This window comes from Cyprinodon variegatus, unplaced genomic scaffold, assembly GCF_000732505.1.
Source record: "Cyprinodon variegatus isolate N-32 unplaced genomic scaffold, C_variegatus-1.0 Scaffold187, whole genome shotgun sequence".
Lineage (NCBI taxonomy): Eukaryota > Metazoa > Chordata > Actinopteri > Cyprinodontiformes > Cyprinodontidae > Cyprinodon > Cyprinodon variegatus.
Genome location: NW_015150640.1, coordinates 795,355 through 808,633, shown reverse-complemented (window position 1 = coordinate 808,633; position 13,279 = coordinate 795,355). Strand labels below are relative to the sequence as shown.

The 13,279-nt window shown below is 37.5% G+C and overlaps 1 protein-coding gene across 1 annotated transcript in view; it reads right to left on the bottom strand.

The window, feature by feature from the left end:
* bahd1 (bromo adjacent homology domain containing 1) overlaps positions 1-13,279 on the bottom strand; it is a 56,448-nt gene that overhangs the window by 23,389 nt on the left and 19,780 nt on the right. The gene's annotated exons all lie outside the window — the stretch shown is intronic.

Here is a 13,279-nt window from a genome sequence, read left to right as displayed (position 1 = left end):
ATGACATCTTACCTTTACAGAGGTACCAAAAGTTTCTTCTTAAATCTAATAGCTTTGAGGCTATAAGTTATTTACTTTTGTGTGTTTTTGTCAGGCAGAAATTTATTTATACCCCCTTAGGGTGTAAGAGGTTAGGGCCCCGACGTCTATTTTTATAATTTTACCGCATATATAACACAAAATGTAGTTTTTTAAAGAGCATGAATTCTGTACTTATTTTTAATGTTAGTATACTGATGTGCATAATTAACCACAAGAAAAAATAAATGTTTTCAATATTCCACTTGAGAGTAGTACTGCTGCCATTGTCTGTATTAGAGGGAAATAAATGGTAGGGGTGGCCACAGGATGGGCCAGTGACTGGCCCCCCATCTAGCTCCGCCCCTGACCACAGTGTTTTTATTGTCAAGTAATTGTTAATATATATTAAGTTAAATTGTTTTAAATATTCTACTTGAGAGAAAAAATAGGGGTGGCCAATGACTGGCTAAGGATAGCTATGACTACCCCTGCCCCCCATCTAGCTCCGCCCCTGCTCAGTAGATCTTCTCCAACTGCAAGTAAATTGAGCCTCAATGAAAGATAAATTATTTCACTGATCTGCTGCCTGAGAGGCTCTATTTTAAGGCAGCAGTCAACAAACTTTCTTCTAAATATTTATGAACTGAAAATGTTGTTACATTTGTCACAAAAGTGACAGTAAACCAGATTTAGAGTTAAAAGAAAATAAAAATGGCAACAAGAACTATATGTATTATAAATAGTGTTGCACCGATACTAGTATCGTGCATGGCCCCGATACTGCAATAAAATTGTTGTATCGGCAATGGTTTAACTATCAGTAAGCAGAAACTGCAGTTGCGATTTTTTTCAATCGTTGCACGCAGCTGCAGCTCACAATTTATGTTCGGCCCGACGCTCTGATGCGATCTATCTGCTCACACTGTTCAACTAAAAACCACGTCGGACTCAGCTCCTCAGTGAGATGGAGCTGCTCTGACTTGTCTATCTGGAAGCCAAACAAACAGAAGGGGAATATTAAGCTCACTATAGTGAAAGGTGTATATTAGTTAATGTGTATTTAAAGACATTTCAATTAGTGGAAAAAATTGCGGGGGGAATATAAAAAAAAAAAAAGAAATCAACCAAAACTTTTGCGACCCCATGCAGTAACTCTGTGGACCCGCAGGTATGCAATAAAAAGTTCTAGTGGATTCACTTTGTATTAGTCTTTTTCCTAGCCTAGTAAACTAGCCCAACCCGCCTGCAGCCAAAATCATTTTTGCCTGCGATTGGTCTAGCCTCGATCGAGGCCCAGGCCCTAGAACTGGCGGGCCAATCACAATGCAGAAATGCGTTTTGAATGTCTGGAAGCAAAGCAGGCGGGGTTTTGAGGGTGTGATGACAAAGCTGGACGGCGATGGATAAAGCACAACAAGGAAGATGGCAAAAACTTTTGAAGAGTCCTCGTTTGACTCAGCTTTGGAAGGATTAGACTTGGGGTTTTCGTTGAAACTTCTGTTGTGCTTACTACGTCATAGTCAGTTGCGCTCATTGGTCAGAGCATTGGTCATTAGGCACAGACATGGTTTTTAAAAATAACGGGTTGTTCTCATCAACAATCTTCTGATGTCTCATTCATCGGGGACAGACTAAATTACACATTTAATCTCACATTTAGTCTGGTTTTAGTCTGGTTTTTCCTGCTTCACAAAGGTAGGCAGCAGCTTGACAAAGCCTTGATGGCAATTATTTAACATCCAAGTTGTATGCAGTTCTTCATATATACACACACACACACACACACACATCAATTTCAAACAGATGGTATCCGTAGATACTGGTATCGGCCGACACTGCACAGCCAGGTATCGGGTATCGTATCAGGGCCAAAAAATGGCATCGACAACACTAATTATAAATAAAATTGTTGTCCTACTCTTCATTTAGCTACTGCTCAGATGCAATCAATCAGTTTAACTCAAATATTGTGTCTTATAATTTTTTTTTTTCTGAAAATCTGTTGAGTGAAAAAAAAAGTGCATATTTTAATCAGAAATGTACGCTTACTGAAGAGCGCATGCATGTGGCGTGAATACTGTACAATACATGCTTCAAATAGTGGCTCCTTTTTTGCAAAAATTACTGCCTCACTAAAGTGCATCATCCAGAAGATAACCCCGGTTCAAATAGACTCCATCATTCCTGCATTTTTCTCTCCATTGGAAATAGAAGCTGTTATAGTCGATGGGATAATTCCCACTGCCTCCATGGTGCTACATCATCAGGAGAGTTATATTGTTATGCATTGAGCAGCTCTAATTTCTGTCACTCAGATTGTCTTTAGAAACTGAAAAAAAAGTTAGGGATGATGAGCGTCAGGTTCACACTGAATACAATGCAGATGCGGTGTGGGCGTGCAGCGATAAGTCACTCACACTGAAACCAGGCTGGTCCAGCTATGACTCCGGCTGAAGAACTGCCTCTAGAGACACAAAAAAGTTCACATGGGTTCACGCTCAATCCCTTTAGTTCTTTTGGAAAACTCTATCTGTACATTTAAATAACCCTCTCATTCTCCAATAGACACACTGTCCTTGTGTTTTTTTTTGTTTTTTTTTTATATTCTGAACTCACACGGACTTATTTTCTGCCTGGCTCCTGACTTTTCCTATTTGGCATGTGAAGCTCAGGAGCTTCATGCTGAAACTGCTCCTGCGTCCAACAAAACTTTCTTTTAGGGGAAACATGTCATTGAGCCGCAGAACGTCCCACATCTGTGGCTACATATTGATTTTAATGATTTCAGCACCTTGCAGTGCCCACATCACAGCTGCACCGTGTTCATTATGAGCCCAGCAGAAGTCTGTGTGAACCCAGGGTAAAGACCAGCCGGGAAGGCAGGCACAGGAAGAATACAGCGGATCTGGTACATTTCAAATTAAGAGAAGTGGCTGTCTGAATCCATGAATAGATCTCACATGCCTCCAGAGGGGATGAATAACAGAGCAGACATGGATATCAGTCACTGTGAACCCACGATAAAAGCCTGTGTTACTCTCATATAGGCTTTCAGCTCATCTGCATAATCGACTCTCAATGAGGTTTAGGTCTGACTAGTGGTTTACTAATTCTGTTGTGGAGAGTGAGATCTACTCTACTGTCATTTGCTCGGGTAACACAATAAGAGCAAATTATCTTAAAAAGCCCAAAAAGCTAATAAACAAGGTTAGTTCTGTTCTAGACACTCCTCTAGAAGTTTTGGAGAGGATTTCAAAGGAAGAATCCTTCATAAAATGAAGAACATTATGGACAACAGTGAGCATCACCTTAAGGGGACTGTTAAAAACATCAGTGTCTGCAGTCAAAGACTTTTCAGATCTTGTGCAAAATTGACCGCTACAGATCCTTCTTTTTTTACAGCTATCAATACAAGAAATTGGTGGAAAAAAAATGTTAAAAACTGCATTTAGTTTCCTTTGATATCAATAAAGTATTTTTTTTATTTGAATAATCTCCTGGTAAATAAAACTCGGGTGACAACAGAATCACTAAAGCAGGGTTTGGAATGATTGGCAATTAGTTAATTCGGAGATTGAAACCAGTATCTCCAAAAGGCCGGTCCTGATTTCAATGTTAACTCTATATTTGCTCCTAATTCAGCCATGATTAAATGTTTTGCGGATTCGTAGCTGTGATGATTGGCTCATTTTAAACATCCTGTTTTAAGGGCGATCTAGGTTCAGGACTAAAACGGACGACTCATCAAGTCCACCAAAAGTCTGCAAAGTTCAACCGATCCAAAGTATGTCAAGAAGCCTGAATCAAAACTCAAGAACAGTTTTGATTTGGTGTTAAAACCTTATTTAATATTTCTTGCAGCAACAATGGTGCAGTAACAATAAAGAAACAGAAAAATTGTATATATGACAATATTCATGCATTTACTGATGGATGGAAAAACGCCCTCTATTCTGACATATCATTAAAAACGAGATTGGGCTGAAAAGGGTGTAACCTGATAAGAAGATATTAACCTCAAATTTATCAGAGTCCAAGTTTGAGTTTGTTGCCATAAGTAACCATCAGAATTCCCCAGTAGAGCCAATTCACAGTATGAAAAAGTAGTTTGAACCAGAGAGGGAACATGCTATTAAGAGAGTTAAGGAATTCAGTTTTGTTTGTACTGAAAATGTGTTAAAATATAAATAAATATATATAATATATATACTATTGCTGCTGTTTTATTGCTTTTATTGTAATGTCTATACTTTATATTTATCTTATCACTGTTACTTGTCATGTCCCGCACTTTATGTCAGTCTGTAAATGTCAGTCTTGTATATTTCTTGTATATTTGTATATTTCTAGAGAGAAAACGTAATTTCATTTCCCTTGTATGTCTTGTACATATGAAGAAAGTGACAATAAAAGCTGACTTGACTTGACTTGACTTAAGCCCATAAGGGGTTAATAGGGGAATGGAAGCCTAGTGGTTAGGGCATAGAGCTGCATAGAGCTTGGAATCCTGAGGTTCTGATTTCGAGCCCCGCTTCCAAAGACTGCCACTCTGGGTCCCTGAGCAAGACCCACACTGCTCCCGGGCGCCCCACGATGACGGCACACTGCTCCCGAAGGGGATGGGTTAAATGCAGAGGTAAATTTCTCCAATGTGAGATCAATAAAGCTCAATTATTATCATCATTATTAAAATGTAAGGAATGGGCCTGGATTTGTATATATTTGGCTGGACTGCTTGTATCCTAAAAAAAAACAGCCCAATAAGAAAAAGAGAGGACTGGTATCAAAAAGTCAGTCTTAAAACATGTCTGTATTTAGACTTCTAACAAATCTCCAACTCGTTATAAACATCTAAATGAAAGTGTTCTCTTTGAAACCAAATATCACCAAATTTAACCTGGATGCCTTGGAAACATTTAGGCAGAATTTGGACACATTTTCACTTAAAATATCAATTGGAGGGCCCTAAAACCCCCAGGTAGGTGTGTTGATCATTAAAGGACGTCACTGCCCTTTCATGACCCCAACTTCACATCTACTCACTCATGTGACTTTGTGCTCTTTCTCCACATTTTTAGTCATTAAACCACAAATTAAATGTAAATCTTACTTTAATCTGAAACAAAATCTAAGGACCAATCAGTAACAATCCAGGACATTTTATCCTTTGCCAAACATCTGATGTTCTCTGGTTCAGGATTGATTTGACAAAAGGGAGCAACACTTAAAGCTTATATTGTGGACAGATGTGTGTGGTGGCTGCTGGTATTTGTTATCTATGTGCTTGAATCTACCGATTGTCTTCCTTCCACTCAACTTTCCTACAATATCTGATGATAAAGAGATCTAAATGGTTGGCTTCTCTAACCATTTGTAACTTACCCTTCTAGTAGAGGGCATCATTGATCAACTGTTAATTCTTTTTAAATGATAATTTCAGATTCATTTTTGACCCAGTAGGCCTCTGAGGACTAACTAAAAATAAAAATATATATATATTTTCATAGCTAAACCTTATTCACAGTATAAAACGTCAGTATAGAAAAGCAGAAACATAGTCTATTAATCAATCATTTAAAGCATGTCAAAGTAAAATCCTGCAGAGGGAGCAAGTTTGCATCTTCTCCTAACACAGATTTGCTTAAGTAAGAATCTTGAGGAGCCGGGTACTTCCTTTGTATGATGAAAATCAGTTCTCTGGTTTCTGCAAGATCTTCTCATCAAACCTCAAAGCAGTGGAAGCTGAAGTCAACCACCTTGGCTTGAGCCAGTGGCGTTACTCGTTGCTGTTTGGACTGTGTTCTCCAACAAATTCAGTCATACTGGGAGCGTTTGTGCTGTACAGAAAAACCTCAGCATTCCCTAAGCACGTTCATCAATCCAAAAAAAAGGAGTGAAAAATGCAATCTAACTACTTAACTAATTACTCTAAGAAACATTGGCTATTTTCCTCTTTTTGGGAGGAAATACCTCCTGCATTCTACAAAAAAATTGTTTTATTTTTAGTAAAGACTGTTGTAGAACCCTTTTTCTGCAAACAACAGATGTTGCAAAAAGGGACTCAGCATTACTGCACTGAATGAAGCTCTAATAAAAAGGTTTTAGTTGTAAATGTAGGAAGGGAAAAACTTGTAAAGTGCAATTTGCTCTCTGCAGCTGTTTCTCTTGCTAACGTCTGATTATAGGTGCTCTCTTCATGTTTTCCGGGTTAATTAGCTGCAGTTTATTTTGGCCTAACGAGCATTACTAATTAGCAGTTTTGTGTGTTTTTTTTCATTCCTTCATCTGTATCAGTATGCTGTAAATGTAACTCTTTTGTGTATATTCCACTGACAGTGAAAATTAGGGGGTCATAAATACATAATGATATATCACCTTCATACCACTAAGCTTCCATTCCCGACAGCTGAACAAAGATATGCTCCTTTAGATTAGACTCATTTACTGCATCCTCTGCATCTAATGATGCATTCAGTCCAATGATGAGCAATTACTTCATTTTCTCTTCATTTTTCAACAATAAAATATAAAACCCATAGCTAATTTACTCACTGCTAAAACACTGACAGATCCAAGACTCACATACTCTTATAGTTTAATCAATTAAAGGTCAGTTTTTAACTTTAGAATTGGATTGATTAAAAAGCAGCCGCTTCGTCACTTTAGTGTGCATTCAAAAGTGAGCTTAATTGATATAAATACTGATTACTTACCTCTATAAGCTTTACATTGTGTGATTAACAGCTGTAAAGGAACCCAGTGTGTTGAGTTAATGAGGCGTAAGCACTGGGAAATGTGTATGGAGGGTAGGCTGCTGAGAGCTGACCTGTGCTGCAACAAACACACGGCCACATGCTGAAGAAAGCTGCATGACATCTTCCTGCTAGCTGCATCTCACAGAGTTACAGTTAACGCAGTGATGATGTAGACATTCTGCTGAGATTCTGAAAATAAGCTCAATAGAAGACTGAATGCTGATTCCTTTGTTGTAAGGAAGCAGACTTTACGAAAACCACATACAGTATGCTTATTTTTGTTGTTGCTCCCTTTACAACTACACAACTGAAAGTTTGCCCCTCTTTAAAACAACACAGAATCAGACACATTACTACTGCTCCTTTAACTGCAAAGCAGACAGAGCCAAAGAGTATTTAACCAAGAATGAACATTCATAGGTTAAAAAGAATCGGTCAACAAAAATCCTGCAACAGTTGCATAAAACAGAGGAAGTGGAGCAACTGTTCCTCCTGATCTCAGAAAATCTGATAACTGCTGAATTTCTAAAGCATAAGGACAGAGGAAAAGATTGAGAAATGGATGGAAGGAAAGGAAGATAGATTAAGTAGAGAAAATATAAAGCATGGATTGCAGGGTGGATGCTGCAAAGGAATGGAAACAGAAGGGCTCTTTCTGAAAAATCTAATTTTCTCAGTGTCTTTACATTAGATAGATATAATAGCACTTTTTTCTTCATTACTCACCAATGTAATTTTTCAGTACTTCAAAAGTTGATCATTTATGAGATCTCCAAAATGTTTTACAATCATCTCCCATTTGAATTTGATAAAGTCTTCTCCCCTGGAACTCTGATCTGAGGACATATTTCCTGATAAAGATGAATTTTTCATTTAGAAGGTGGAGAAAAGGTGTATTATTTTATTGATCTTCCCCTTGGCTCAGCGCTTCCTGAAAAGTCAGAGCTGATATTCTTTCACAGCCCCAATGACTCCAGGCCTTCACAGATCAAAGTCTGAAGGGGGAAAAAAAAGTCTAGAAAAAGATCCTTTTGGACTTTCAAATAAGAAAAAGTGATGGGCGTTTCAAATGGAAACACACCTAACCCTTTAAACATATATAACATTTATGACAAAGTGGTAAAATATTAGACCACCTTTGTTTTCTTCAATTTCTCATTCTAAAGTTTTACTACCTTAAAATACAGTTAAGCATGACATTTCTTTTCCAAGTCAAAGAGTAATACCTCAGTCACTTTTTTTGCATCCTTTTTTGTTTTGTTATTTCTCTCAGTCACATATCTCACTTAAAGTATGCACAGTTTGAACATACTACAGTTAACTGAATATGGTTGGGTGTTATTCTGGACTGCTATCTAGATGGCTATCCAAACTGCTACCAAGGCAGTTGTTTGCCAGATTAGTTGATTCTTTAGTAAATATTTGCTATTGAAGAGTCACCACCCTTCACTCTTATTTCTGCTTTTCTCAAGTCACTTTAGCCTCTTTTAAGTAGAATTAACATTGTCTCATCTGAATTAGTGTGCATGAAAACGAAAACATAAAATGAAATGCCTAACTTTCCCAGAATATTTGAAATTTTTATAAGGTATAATGTTTACCCAATAATTATTAATATAAATTTAGATTAAAAATAAATAAATGATAGTTAAAAGAACAGTGCATGTTTATTTAAATAAGATTAACAATTGCTCAAGAATGAGAGGATAGTTAGACTAAAAACAAATATGTATTTAATTTTGATTTAAAACAACCTGGGGTGTTAGTGCTTTTAGTGTCTTCTGAAATTAATTCAGGAACTGAGAAGCATAAGAGCTAAAAGCTGCTTCTCCGTGTTTGGTTCTGGTTCTGGGTGCAGAGTAGAGACTGACATTTTTTCGGGAATCCCACGGGTCACTGGATTCCTGTGGGATTCCCGTGGGATGGGAGTCAGTATTAGTAACGATCACGTGATTGGGACGGTGCAGGAATAAACATTAACGGGAGCAGACGGGAGCAGGAGCAAACCAATAATAACTAAAAAAAAAAAAACTAGGATCGATGCCAAAAAATAAAATAAAATCGAAAGAAAAAAAAAACAGTACTGGCGCGGCGCCGCCATTTTGTAGTTTTTTTCCTTGAACCCTACACTATAATGCGAGTCAAAAAAACTACACGACCCAAAAACAGTGCTTCCATTCAGAGTTTTTCACCCGCGCTAAAAAAGAAAAAAAAAACAAGAATGGGAGTGGTGCAGGAGCGGGAGTCATTCTGAATGGGAGCGGGATGGGAGTGGGAGCAATTTCACCAGGAGTGGGACGGGACAGGATTTAGATTTCTACTAGATTTCTACTCTGGCCAGGGACACAATTTTTTTCTGTGGGAGTGGGACAGGACAGGAGTGAAAATCCACTCCCATGTCAGTCTCTAGTGCAGAGTAGGCTTGGGTCAGAAGATCTGAGAGGTTTGAACGGTTCACACAAAACAAACCGGTAGCTTAAAAAAACTTACAACCTGAATGAGGGTTAATATTTATATATTATTGTTTATTACCGTAACTCTGCATCTTAATAAGTGAATTAAAGTATGACTGGATAGTGGATTTTTTTTTTTTTTTTTTTTACAGATGCAACAGAGACACCAAAAAACGATGGTTTGTATGTTAACAAATTTAAACTTACAAACAAACTTAAAATCATTATACTTGGCATAAATAAACATAGCGTATGTCCAGGGGCCTACAATCTCCTCATTCCTGCTCTGTGAACAACACCAAGGTTAGTATCCACTCCAGTCAAAACTGAACAGAATATTTTTTTTTTATTTGTGAAATAAGCCCATAAAACTCATAGATTCTCAGTTTGTACTCCTGAACCCACTCTGGATGTTTAATGACACCTTTATTATCCACTTAACCAAACTCTCAGTATGAACATGTAGCTGATTTTCATTCTCCTTTAGAAATGATGAATGTCGACTCTAATGAAGGCCAGAAGTCAAACGCTGACAATTTAAAATATCTAAAAGGGATTTTTAAATAGCAGCCTAGTATGAATTAAAGAAACTGTATGTTTATTGGCACTAGGAGAGGACCTTACTGACTTTACAAAGCTATAAAGGTAGTTTCAAACATCCACTGGTGTCTTTTTGCAAGGTTGAAGGACATTAAAATATAATGTACTTTAAAAAGACTGGGGGAAGTTGAATATCAAACAGAAGAGCAGGACTGAGCCATGTGCTGAAGAATATAACTAACCTGCAGACAGAAGCTAGAGCGGGTTAAACCAAAGGCCATGAAGTCATTTTAAGTGGTAACAGCAGCGTGTGTTTTAAGGCCGATGAATCATTTAGAAGGTAAACAACTTAATCCCATGAAGTCACTGTTCAAGCCTTTATTGGCTTCAGTTGCATTCATGAATCAGTCTAACTTGCAGTGAATCTGCGTCTTCACATACGTATCGAGTGCCCACTCCTAATGAGATATCATTACCCAGAAACGCAGCTCCAGGTTAAAAAAAAAAACAAAACAAAAAGAAGCAATCTCTCCTCCCGGAGGATCTTTACAAAGTTTTCAACATGCCAAAATAAATCCCATTTATAAAATACATTTCATTTCACAGCTGAGGATTTTACTCATTTTAAATCTGTAATCTACATGACAACTGATTGTTCTTTGTTCTTGAAATATAGTAGGTAGGTGGAAAAATAAGATGATGCAAAAAATATATATATATAATGACAAGAACTTTGTTAGACCTCATCTAGCTTGTATTTTTCCCCCCAGATTTTATTAGCATGGTACTATCTCAGAGACAACTGAGTTTTCAGCACATTATTAAAAAGGAAGTAAAAGTTACAGTGGTGGAGATACAGAGAGGAGATCCAGGCACTTGTGACTTGGTGCACCTTTAAACTCGGCATCGAGGAGACAAAATAATGATGAACCAACATCTGGAAGTCAAGAACCTGATTCAACTCAGAAATGAGTGATATAAAGAATGAAGTAGACTTGACATTTCTTAGGCTACACATCTCAGAGGGCCTGGGCTGGACCCTTAACACCACCCTCATTTTAAAAAGGCCCAGCAACATCTTCCTCAGAGCGCTGAGGAGGAACAAACTCCCTCCACCTCTGCTGAAAAACTTTAACAACTGCAGAATAGAGCGCATCCTGACGTATGGATGAGCAGCTGCACTGCGCCCAGGAAGAAACAACTGCAGACGGTCATGCAGACTGCTCAATGGTTGATTGACTCCCACCTCCCACATCTATGGATCTACTTGGACAGTCTTCTCAAATGGGCCACAAACATCCAGGATGACCAGGATGAGAGCCTACTCTATCTAAATAAAACACATCTTTTTCGAAACAGATGTGCAAAAGCAGCTGGAAGACATTATGACACACATACTGTACACTGCTACTTTCTAGTGCAATAAACAGATCACTGTAATTTTTTGTATTAATATTAACACCAAGTATAACACAGTATGACTTAACTAAATCTGAAATCACTAAAAGTGGTGCTGCTAACTTAAGTAGTTATACCTTTTATTGTATTTTACAACGGCGATACAGCTTTTCTTTTTCAGGTGCAGGACAGGTAGATTGGTGGATAATCAGACTTATAAATCAAATATAGTTCTAAGAGATGAAGGAAAGCAAATTTATTTTATAAAATATAAAGGTTTAGGGGTTATATTAAATACTTAAGATGTGCAAAGAAACTATTTGGATTTCCAAATATTAATGGAATGTTTGTTTCCAGTGGTTGAACCATGGATGCAGACATCAGTTGAAGATGAGCAAATTATTCATCTTCTAATGCACCTTCAAGTAGAGTAAAATAAAACCTTTTTAAGGCTGGAACATTTTAAACAAATACTAAGTAAAAACAACATGTAAAAGATTCAAATAAACCACACAAAAAAACGACTTAGTTATGTGTTTATTTTCCACCTGGTCGTTAAACCCAGTAATATGTTCAACACCATGTGCTGAGAATCAGAGGCTTTCCAAATGGGAGGAAAACTCTCCGTTCAGCTGGCAGCTGCTGGTGCAGAGAAACACCAGAGTAGACTCTTAATGAACAAGCCGATATTTAAGCTCAACAAATCTACATCCTCACCTTAAACACTTAAAAGTTTTACTTTGTGGGATAAAGAAATAATACTATACACTTTTTTATTCACCATTTTAGCAACATTCTATAGCCACTGCTGTCGAAGCTTGACAATACGATTCGATGTGCAATGAATTATGGGAAATGATGGTCCACAAAGGGGACTCCAAACCTTCATATCACTTAAAAGGAGAACACATTTATCTGCTGCATTTGAACGAGTGTTGGTGTGTTATTACACTGTTGAAATCCAATGCTTCGCTTGTCTGGTCTGAATCAGAAGCAGACTTAAGTTTTCTTTGTTCGTTCCAGTTCAGTTTATATTCAGATTGGACTTGTACCTAAAAAAAACTATATCTCAATGCAAGGTCATGTGTGTGACCATCCTTCCTCTTTTCTATAGGATGGAAATGACGACAGCAGGACTGAGCTCAGACTATGAAATGGAAGAAAAACACTGAGAATTCTTCATGCAGAATCTTTGTTTCGCTGTATTTTTTGTACTATTGTGTCGCCACAATAAAACAGACAGGTGCATTTGTCCTCCCCACCAAAAAATATACTGAGGATGAGGAAAAAAAGATTTTAAAATGTTTACCTCACATATTTTCAATCTGAAAATGCATTACATTGTGATCACTGCCCTGGCCCCTTCATAAGCTGCTCTGATTGTTGATTAAGCAGCTACAGTCTGATGTAAAGCCCTTAGACTGAGTTAAAAAAGTCTTTAGAGTATGTTTTAATTAATGGAGCTGGTTTATAATACTTGTTTAAAATCATCTTAAAACTGGGATGAGGACCTGTCCATATCAAGCACTTAACTTCACCAGTGTTCCCAAGTAACGTCAACCATCAAATAAATAGTTTGTTATCTCATCAACAACAGGAGGATTTGGTTTTCGCTGACAGAATAAGGTTGGTGTTAGTAATGGTTAAATACTCAGCAATTCAATCTATTTAAAATGTTTCATATCAAATAACGTGTAATAATGTTTTATCAGGACAGTGATAGTACATTATTAGAGAGGCAATTAAAGCTGTAAAATATGGATAGACCAAGGAAAGCAGTGAGACAAAGTCAGGAGCTGAGCAATACCAAGTCAGAGCAACACCAGACAGGAAAGAGGGTTGCAAAGTGTGCACACCCAGCTGTTAGTGAGGCACTAAGCTTGTCTATTAGATATATGAGGTATGACTCTTATTTATTTTGTTGGGCAAACAATAATCCACATGGAGTTTCTTCGAGAAGGAAAAAAACTTTTTTATTGACCAAACTGTGTTGCGTTTCAAGCTTTGATTTTGGGTTTTCATTGAGGTTTATAATTATCCATCCATCCATCCATCCATCCATCCATCCATCCATCCATCCATCCATCCATCCATCCATCCATCCATCCATCC